General features: G+C 47.5%; 1 long non-coding RNA gene across 1 annotated transcript in view; it reads right to left on the bottom strand.

The window, feature by feature from the left end:
* Positions 1 to 726: 726 nt before the first annotated feature.
* The window catches only part of LOC125945331 (uncharacterized), a 28,678-nt gene continuing 18,448 nt past the window's right edge, over positions 727 to 10,956 (bottom strand). The window contains exon 4 of the long non-coding RNA XR_007466820.1: positions 727 to 851. This is a non-coding gene — a long non-coding RNA (uncharacterized LOC125945331). The remainder of the gene's footprint in view (positions 852 to 10,956) is intronic.

Here is a 10,956-nt window from a genome sequence, read left to right as displayed (position 1 = left end):
TCCCCACTAGGACGAAATACGTTTTCTCTCTCTTTCTCCTCGACGGAGGAACGCTAAGCTGCTGCGCCGCTAGCGCGCCAGGTGTAGCGTGAGAGTAGAGAGCATCGCCGCGTTGGTAGCATGCGGCGTTGGCACTGCAGGCTGCTGTTGCTGCTTGCTGGCTCGGGCAGCATGTACCGGTATGGTAGATTATTCGCAGCGCTAAACCCGAAGCACCGTTCAGCGCCGTTCAATTAAACATCAATGCTTTCGCATTCACAACTCATAAGTGCTTAGGTGTACTCGGTTTTTTTCGCATCTGACGGGCGCTCTTTTAAACATATATATAAGCAATTCTTGCATACTAGATAGATAAATGACTGAATCCAGAGTTCTCCCCAGCTCCCTACAATGTTGTCTTTGAAAGCTTTATAGTAAGTTTGAGATTTCTACGCTGGTTTATTCATCGTTCTATGTATGTCAATAGACCGCTTGCTCATAAACCTCGACGGGCTCCATAAAATGGCAAACAGCTTGCTTCATCTTTCGGGTTCTTCTAGTTGGTGAAAAATTACGATATGCTCCTTGTCACGTCGGCCTCGAGCGCCCAGCAATAGTTATAAATCTCGGCGAACGATAGTCGCCACACATTGCATATGTACATCTATGTACGACACGGATTAAATCATAAATGCTTGTTTACTAGGCTGCAGCAGCAGCAGACGTAGATATATTAGTTCCTTGCTAAGCGTTTGGGGGTATGTTACAGGTACACTTCACTTACAGGTGCCTCCTTCACTGAACGCCCAGTAAACGATCCCGAGCAGAAGAGAGAACAAATGAATGTGCATTGTCGTTGACCGCCAGTGAGCCTGAAATAAAGAAGAATATATGACATTTCATAATTGCAAAAAAAAGTTATCCAACCTGGTAGGATGAGCTTTGGTGAGAGGGGACGTATTCAAGTATACACAACGACCTACCACTCGTTACTCGACGTGTATCATAAACTTCATCTTTTCCGTGGAGCACAAAAGAAAATGGTGCAATGTTTAAAGAGGCATTCTTCCAGCGGCTCTTTGGCTTGACGTAATTGGAGGCTCACAGCTCTTAAGATAAACCTATGTCACGGTTTGTTTCAACGTTGAAGGGATTGTTAAAAAATCACCTGTGGCATATAGCGCAAACCTGAGCGAGATTAGTCGAAGAGGCTGCCAAGTTAAACGCGTAAAGTGCCATTCATCCTCTCATGCCAACTCATTGATTTTTGGCACGGTCATTCATTGGAACAATTTGCCATCGCACATCGCCACAGAAACTGACACAAAAATATTCTAAGATTTACTTCGCTATGATGAAAATCTGTAATAATATTTTGGTGATTGTTATTTTGTTCATTCGTATCTTTCGTATTATGCTTTATGTTTTAATTGCTCTTTTTTATTATTGCTGTATGTATTGTTGCTCTTTCTAGTATGTACGGCATTTATTAATGAATGTATCGCCCCCCCCCCCCCTATGTAGTAATACCCTCCCCGTGAGGGCCTTTAGGGTTAACATAAATAAATAAATAAATAAATAATAAATAAATAAATAAATAAATAAATAAATAAATAAATAAATAACGTGCACAAAAAACAAGATGCATAATTCACTAATTACCTAAACTTCACTAATGAACCGCTTAACTAACCACTTTAGCGCACATATTGTCATATGCGAATTCAAGCTAGTTAGTGAGTTTGCAAGGAACGCTCACATGGACAGAAATTTGAAACTAGCAGCAGTATTGAGTTCAACACTGTCAATATTGGGGTAAAATTGGGCTGTTGTTTCACTTTTGTACACGAAATGCCTTTTTATACATTAAAGCTCAAACATACCTGGAAAATTATTTCCAAGTGGAAATGAGCTGCGAACGCTTATGCTATAATTCATTACGTTCAACATATGAATGTTTATTTTATTTGATAGAAAATACAAAGAAGTTCTAAGAGCCTGACAAAAATGCACGAATGCTTAAGTGTCAGTCCCCTTTACCCGTACACAAAACACTCAAGCACACATGATAAGCAAGCTACATACAGTGAATACTTACACCTACAATGGAAGGTACGTGTAACATATAGCAGCAATGTATAGCAGCAAACTGCTATTTGCAGTTTCAAAGTAAACAATCATTTTAGAAGCAACAACAAATACATGTTCACTTTTTTAACAGCGGAGCTGTTCATGCCTAGCGTAATCTGTCTGTTGTAGTCAGAAAACTGTGGCCCGATCCTGGAGTTGGTGCAGAAAGGGTCCAAGCGCAATGGCACATACCTCTGTGAACTATCGAAGTTAGGCCTGGCTAAGTCTAGCTAAGCATGGTTGGGACTACTTAAGGTTAGTCAGCCATCGATAGCCAATCGATAGCCAATCCATAGCTAATCAATAATTGATAAATAATCAATAAATTTCGGAAAATGCTGGAGATGACTTGGTTGTGCTTAGCGTAGCCCAAATACGTGGCCAATACCTTGCAATAGCCAATAGATAGCCAATCAATAGCTAATCGATAGTCGATCAATAATCAATAAATTCCGGAAAATGCTGGGGAAGACTTGGTAGTGCTTACCCTAGCCCAAAATCCAGGACTCGCTAGGTGCCCATCAGCTCCGCTGTCTCTTTATTAGCATTGCGCCTCCAGTGCAAGGTATACGCTAATTTTTAATATTCCTAGAAATTATGATTCATTTAATATAGTGTGCATGGCAGGATGATGATTTAGAAAATCTGCAACAGTGAATGATTGCTTTTGCATGCCGTAATTTGTCCGTATCTTGCCCTTGTTGTAAGTTAGGTGACTCGTGTTATATGTGTTCTGTAAAGTTAAAGTGTATCATGCTGCAAAGTTATTACAGCATATTATAAGAGTTTTGTATAATAAGACTTATAAGAGTTTTGCCAATTAGTTATGCATTTTTGACGTTTCGTGCAAATATTGGCCGCCTCTTGGAGTAGGTCAGCTCAGAGAATAGAATTCTGCTACATATCCGAGGTTACTTGAAAAGAAATGGGTTAATTAAGTATAAAGAACACAATCCATATGCAAAATCACGTTTGACCAAATCGAGTACAAGACATGATAAACAGATACCCTGTTTGAGTAGCTTGTGGATGGACACAAATCAAGCTACACACTTTTAATGAGGCAGAAGATATGCAAATGATGCATGCAACGTTCAAAAAACAAATACACATGTAAAAAAAGCTAATTAAATTCTGGGGTTAAATTGCTTGCCAAAACCATGATTTGATCACGAGGGACGTCTTAATAGGGAGCTACGATTTGTTTTGAGCACGTTGGGTTTTTTAAGACGCGCCTAAGTCAAGGTACACAAGCGTTTTTGCATTACGTTCCCATGGAAATTTGGCAGCGGAGGCCAGGGTCAAACCCGCGTCCTCAAGCTTAGAAGGGGCAACGGCGCCAAGCTACATCGGGGGGTGAATAATAATTTCACCAAGGCGCCGAAGCTCGAAAATGTGCATCCTTACATCCTAGCAATAATTTCACGGGTATTTTAACACGAAAGTGTTTTATGCCGGGGTCCACCAAGACTTCACTGATGTATTTCCGTCACGGATATGACGTTCTTACAATGTACACGAACATAATACAAAGAAAGAAACCAGAAGAAAAAGTTCCACAAACATGCAAAATTTGGAAATCGAACCCACGACCTCTCGGTCCGCGACGATAGATCGCCGAGCGTTTAACCCATTGCGCCACAAATGCATTTGCAGAGAGCTACACAGACGCGCCTTATATATCTAACACTCCTCCGTGTACCCGCGCTCTTGCTCGGGGCGGTGCCGCCGCCTACGAGCAGAAAAGAGAAGTACTGCATTATGACACTAACGCGCACCGACAGTGAACGCTTCGGTGGTCTCAGCACTACGACGCCTCGATGCCAGCATTCGAAGGGACGCTGGCATCAAGAAGCACTACCAACGCCACCTAGGTGGCGTTGGTAGTGGCGTTCACCGTACTCAGCACAGCGGAGCGTGGCCTCCGCAATTAGCTCTGAAAATGTTTCTGAAGTTGATCGCGGAGGCTGCAATTACGACGCGCTGTACGCGCTGATTTGACTCGGTGACGATTCAGTTACGTGCTTTGTCTTGCGCGTTGTATTAGTGTGTCAGTTACGTGCTTCGTCTTTCGCGTTGTGCTAGCGTGTGCAGCGTAGTGCAGCTTCCATATGCACGACGGTTGCTCATGGTCATCGACGTTGGTAGTCGTGATGGAGGAGACGTGCCACCAGGCGTCAGCGTGGGTGCATCAACGCCTAAGGGCGCTTTAGCCACAAAACACCAATAGTCATTATATATCAATGTGCAATAAACATTACACTACTTCTGTGACGACACGTTTCACTTTCGTGTTCTATACCGATTCCTATATAAGAGGGATCAACCACATTTTTTTCCCATACCCACGTTTGAAAGTAATTATAAGTAGATCGTTACCAATATTATATGTTATATTTCACGTTCAATGCCTGTGATTATGAGAAGAGAGAGAGAGATGTCAAGGAGAGGAAAGAAGCATTTATAACAAAAGTATCTCTTTGGAGGCTTTGGGCTGGAGTCTGCCTTACACCATAGCTAGGTTATCCAGGTTTGGAAATCGACAAAAGATGGCCAAGTTGCTGCAGTTCCTGCACAGTGCTGCAGTGATGCAGTTCCCGGACGACGCAGTGTTACAAGTTCTGATGTTATTAACAGCGAAGCTGTTTAAGTTGTAGGTAGTCCGTTGGTGTACGCAGACAACTCCTCCGCCTGGAAATGACGTCATGGGCGTCGCCTAGCAACGCATCGCCACCTCCTCACATACTACTACTTCGCCGAGCTAGGGGAGAGAGAGCTGAGAGAGAGTAAAAGCAGAGTATAAAGATAGCATCACGCAGCATAGCGGATGAGAGGTGGAGAGCAGGAGTGAGGCAGGTAGGTGGTAGTGGGGCGCGTAGAACTGCTGCCGACGCCGACCGCGTTTCCCCGCGTTCGTGCCGAACGCGCCCGGTGTCCGTGACTGCAGCCGATGCCTCTGGCGGCGGCTCGGCAGGTTTCTACCAGAGAACTGGACACGGGTCACTTCCAACGAGAGCTAGGGAAGCTGAAAGCAAGCGTCTTGCCTAACCTCCGCAGCAGCGCCGCTCGCTCCTCCGCCGTAGCTCTGCCTAGCTTCTCCCCACAGCCGCGCGGGGGCGAAGCTAGGCAATGACGTCACTCCAGAGTATATAGCAGCGCGTCGCCGAGGCGCGGAGACACGCTTTGGCTCGTTAGTTTGCGCCAAGCGCCTGGGTCATCCGAAAAAGATCGTCACGCCCGAAGAAGAGGAGGAGTGCCGCGCTGCCACCCGAGTGTGACTCCGAAGACTACGCAACGATCCAGAGCTTCCCCAGCACCGCCACCTAAAGCCTAGAAAAACCAAGCTAATAGAAAGGCCAAGTTAAAGCTAAGAGAGAACCAAGGTAAAGGTAATGAAAAGGCCAAGGTAAAGTTAACATGGAACCAAGTTAAAGCTTATAAAAAGCCAAGTTAAAGCTCGGGAAGGGCCACCAGGTTCGCTGTTTGTTCTTTTTTCACTACTATTGATGCAAAACCGTCAAATGGCCCATTGAGCGAACTCTTCTGTCGTTTGGGCAAGCTAAAAACGGCACCTTGATTCCCATTGGCTACGGCGCCACGTCACGAGCACACCTCGACGGATGTTAGGTTTGGCGTATTCGCCGAAGAGTAGAGGGCGGGCTCCTTGTGATACCGACGTCAAACAGCAATCCACCGAGTCAACGTCGACACAGAAATGACGAAATATTCGGCATTAATACCAGAATATGCGTCTTTCAGTGACGGCAAATTGGTAGACTTCGGCGGGGGAAGGAGACGTTGGAGGGTTTCCCAGAACCCCAGCGAAAGAAGCCAGGACCTGGAGAAGCTTCACCCTCCAAGGGGCTTGTGCAGTTGACCTCTCCACGGTCGACAGGGAAACGCTGGGTCTGGTATGCTTGTTTTCCCCTTTCCAGGATCAGCTTAGGGGCGGACCGTGTACTTTGTAACATCCTTCTCCTCCTCGGAGGCGGTGTGCCGCGCCGATGCGGACCACTCGACTGGTTGATTGGGACAGTACTCGTTTTCCTAGCGCGTGATCTAGGGAAGACAGTGTGGTTTGAAGATTCATCCTTAGTGTGTGGAGTGTGCTCTCGAAGAATGCTCTGACATATAGCTTGTAGCTTCGTGCGACGTGCACTGTGCTCCGTGCTCCTGCCACGACGAGTAGGGCCTTTTTCCTGTAAATAAGGTTACCTCTCCTATGTAAATAAACCCCCTGTGCCGTTCCTCCAACCTCTCGAACTCGTACTCACCAATAAAGAAGCAACCCTCGCCAAGAAGGCTCGGATGACGCCGTATAGGCCCGCTAAGCCTCCGTGTGATGGCCCGGTAGCGTAGGCCAGCTACCTGTTTCGAGACGCACCGGTGGCGTAGGCTAGAGAGCGACCCTTAGTGTGACGCCAGACTCCGAGACCACCACCCTTGAATCCTACATGGAGCAGAGCAGGCGAAAGACAACACCTGCTGCGCGCTAGCACGCCATGTGCTGCGTGAGGGGAAAGGGCATCGCTCTCGGAAGCCTGTGTTATCTGCGCGTTCCTTGTCCACGCAAACTCTCGCCTGCGTTTTAACTGCGCCTGGGTAAGGCCAAATCAAAACTCGCCAAGCCCCGCGCTCGCTTGCCCATGAAGAGGAGTTCATAACTCGAAGGACCGCTCAGAGTTGTTCAGTTGGACATTAATGATTTGGCATCCACAACTCGTAAGAAGTGTTTAGGTGTCCTCGGATATTTTGCCCCTTATATGCCTTGCGGCGAATCCTTCCCGAAAATGAAACGAAATTATCCCCCTGCTTTTAAATCCTTTTCCACGTGTTCGTTCGCTGAGCGTGGTTGTTCATGAAGCCCCTCCGATATTTTTTTTATCTCGTGTTTCCGAATATTCAAAAGAAAGCGCATACGTAAATATATACATCTTTGCGCAAAACAGGCGACCGCGAAAGGTATGCGCACATAGTCAAGAAAGGCGTTGTTCTTGACTTTTAAATGCGAAGCATTTCTTGGCGAACATTTGTCACTTTGAGAGTATCTATCTAGCCACCGACGTCTTGGTGCTCTCGATCGTGTTCGTTTCGTTAACTCGGTATGTACCAATATTGGCATAGTATGACAAGACTCACAAGAGGATGTGACGAACATAAATGATAGGTCATGACATGAATGACATGTGTGTCATGTAGGTCATGAAACAGCCGCCTACGCTTTGGTGCTCTCATGGGTAAAAAAAACCCAAAGTGGCAAAGAATTGAGAATTAATTATGGTAATGGATGCAACTATGATGATGATGTTAGTAACGATAATGATAGTACAATACAACAATGACTCAATAATGACCATGACTCAGCAAAAAATGACAATGACCGCGTAAAAAGATTAAAAGTCAAACACCACTGGATGTGGGCATTAAGTGAACCCTAAAGGATGATGGTAGATGAACCACTTGTGTCTTGCGCGACCGGCGATTATTGGAGGTCAGTTTTGCTATGACGTAGTTGACGTCACTTAATCGGTTGAGTATCACAAATGGACCGCTGTACGTTGCGATAAACTTGCGATACAAGCCTTTCTTCCGTACAGGTGTCCACAATAAAACGTGATCGCCCGAAGCGAAAGTGACAGGTATATGCCAGGGCGTCATAGCGTGCCTTGGTTGAAACTTGCGAGGAGATGGCTCTTAGGCGAGCAAGCCGACGCGCTTCTTCAGCACGACACAATATATGTGCAATAGATGTGTCTTCGTTCAGTGTGAATGACAAAATTGTATCCAAGCATGGAGGAAGGAAAACCCAGGAGAGGCCCTGGCCAGCACGAGCGTATTGGAGAAGGTGTGGCGGAAGTCACGTGCTGTTTTTCGCAAAGGAGCACTGGGACGGGTACCCCAAATGTCAACGTTGCCATGACAACCGCGCTCCTGAAGCTTCGCTTGCTGCTCTCGGTCTCTGAAAAGTGAGATAAGATTTTTCTGCCGGTGTCTTTCCCGCAGCACCTTTTGTTCGCGAGAAAAGCTGACTTTGGGGTTTGGCGTGTAAGCTTGAAAGTTGTGTTTTGGGTCTGTGAGTGTGAGTGTCGGCCAGCAATAGATACACTCAAGCAATCACGGCGCGGGTCTTCGTTGTCTTCTTCAACGTGCCACGGAAAAACACAGGAGCGCGTCTGCTTCACTGAAACTGTTACAGAAGTTACGTGGGCTTTGTTTTGACACGCGTCGGCAGCACACACTTAACAATGTGTGCGGCTCGTAACAATGCAAGTTCAAAGTTCGCGCCCATCTGCTCCGGCGAGCTGCAGAACTCCTGATTGGAGGCGCAAGGAGAGGTGGCACACCAACATGGCTGCACTTCCGGCTTCAAAAAAGTGACGTCAGGGCCTCTCTGTTTTGTTTCCTTCCTCCATGTATCCAAGAAAGTTTGGGGACTGCGAGCGTACAACATTTTGAAAGGCGCGTACCCGGTTACTTGATGCTTGGCTGTATTGTATGCGTACGTGACGAAGGGCAGCACAACATCCCAATTCTTGTGATCAGCTGAGACGTAGAGTGACAACATGTTGGTGAGAGTACGATTTGTGCGTTCGGTCAGACCATTAGTTTGTGGATGGTATGGCGTAGAATGCCGATAAGTAGAACCGCAGAGGCTCAACAGATCTTCAACAACGTCGGGGTGAATTGCCATCCGCGGTCACTTATAACACGGGGAGCGCCGTGGCGTAGGATGACAGAATCGAGCAGAAAGCGCGACACGTCGGCGGCGGTAGCAGAGGTAAGCGCCACAGTCTCAGTATAACGTGTCAAGTAGTCGACGCACACAATAATCCAGCGACGGCCGGTAGAGCTCTTGGGAAAGGGGCCGAGCAAGTCGATACCAACTTTTTCAAATGGCGAAGTAGGGGGTACTTTCACTGGTCGCAAAAAGCCTGCAGGAGGCGACGCCGACTTCTTATGACATTGGCAACCTGGACAACTGGCAATGTACTGTCTTGTGCTTTTCCAAAGCTTCGGCCAATAAAAGCGCTGGCGTAATCGATGAAGCGTCCGGGCAAAGCCCAGGTGACCCGACGGGATGTCGTCATGCATGGCGCGAAGAATCGCAGTACGCAGGCGTTCGGGAGCGACTAGGAGCAACGAAGCGCCGTCAGCAGAGTAATTCTTTTTATATAAAAAGCAGGACGTCACACAGCGTGAACGGCGGGGTCTGACCTGACGTGCGGGCAGCCTCCAATAGGGGTATCAGCGTAGGATCGCGATGTTGTTCACATTTAAAGGTACTAACTGTCAGGAAACTCGGTAATGCTGGCAAGGTAGTCATCGAAGTCGTCGTCGTTAGCGTTGGTATGTGGCGACGGGAGACGAGACAAGCATTCGGCATCGGTATGACACCGACCGCTCTTGTAAGCGACAGAAAAGTTGTATTCTTGAAGGCGTAACGCCCAGCGTGCCAGCCGTCCAGAAGGATCTCGCAGTCCAATAAGCCAACAAAGGGAATGATGGTCCGTGACTATCTTGAAATGGCGACCGTACAAATATGGCCGAAATTTCTGGATGGCGAAGACTACTGCCAGGCATTCCAATTCGATGACAGTGTAATTTCGCTCCGCTCGTGTCAGTGTCCGACTTGCGTACGCAACGACGTGCTGGCGCGCATGGTGAAGTTGAACGAGGACGGCGCCAACGCCCACACCGCTAGCATCAGTGTGTAACTCAGTCATGACCTCGGGATCGAAATGGCGCAAGACTGGCCCAGAGGTTAGTAAGTACTTCAGCTGACGGAACGCGTCCTCGCACTCTGTAGTCCATACGTATGGACTGTCTTTCTGAAGAAGGCACGTGAGTGGGTGAGCAAGTTGGGCGAAGTTCTTAATAAACTGGCGGAAATGCGAACACAGCCGTAGGAAACTTCGGAGGTCTTTTGCTGTCTTCGGTTGGCTGAAACCACGCACTGCAGCGATCTTTTCAGGATCAAGTCGTATACCATCTTTGTCGACGAGAAAACCGAGCACGAGAGGCTGGCGCTCACCGAAGTGGCACTTCTTAGAGTTTAAAACCAGTCCTGCGTTTTGTATGCGATCCAGTACGATGCCAAGTCGGTGATTGTGCTCCTCGAGTGTTTTGCCAAAAATGATTACATCATCGAGATAGCACATGCATATCTCCCATTTCAAGCCGCGTATCACTGTGTCCATAAACCTCTCAAAAGTTGCTGGCGCGCTTGCATAAGCCAAAAGGCATGACATTAAACTCGAAGAGTCCGTCTGGGGTCACAAAGGCAGTTTTCTCCTTATCCGTCGGGTGCATCGGTATTTGCCAATATCCCGATCGTAAGTCAACAAAGGAGAAGTAGGAGGCTGAATGAAGGCAATCGATGGCATCGTCGATGCGTGGCAGAGGGTATACGTCCTTCTTGGTGGCTGCGTTAAGTCTTCGATAATCAACACAGAACCTCCAAGAATTGTCCTTTTTCTTGACTAGTATCCCTGGAGCTGCCCAGGGACTGCAAGACTCCTGGACAACACCTTTCCGCAGCATTTCTTGAACTTGCTCGTCAATTACTTTTCGTTCTGCAGGAGAAACGCGGTACGGCTTTTGGCGAATAGGCGTCGCTTGGCCCGTGCTTATGCTAGGGAGCCTACATGCAAGCGCCGTTTTAAAACGGCAGTTGCATGTAGGTTCCCTAGTTTATGCGGTGCTGCGTGCGCGAGTCAGGAAGCGAAATTGGACGCTCGTCTTACGCGAAATCGAATACTGGCGCATAGCGGACGAGCACCCTTTGCAATTCTTCCTGCTCTGAAGAGGACAGCGACTTGTTCGTCATGCGGTAGAATTCCGAGGTGT

The sequence above is a fragment of the Dermacentor silvarum genome, chromosome 5 (assembly GCF_013339745.2).
Source record: "Dermacentor silvarum isolate Dsil-2018 chromosome 5, BIME_Dsil_1.4, whole genome shotgun sequence".
Classification (NCBI taxonomy): domain Eukaryota; kingdom Metazoa; phylum Arthropoda; class Arachnida; order Ixodida; family Ixodidae; genus Dermacentor; species Dermacentor silvarum.
This window is presented reverse-complemented; position numbering and strand designations above follow the sequence as displayed.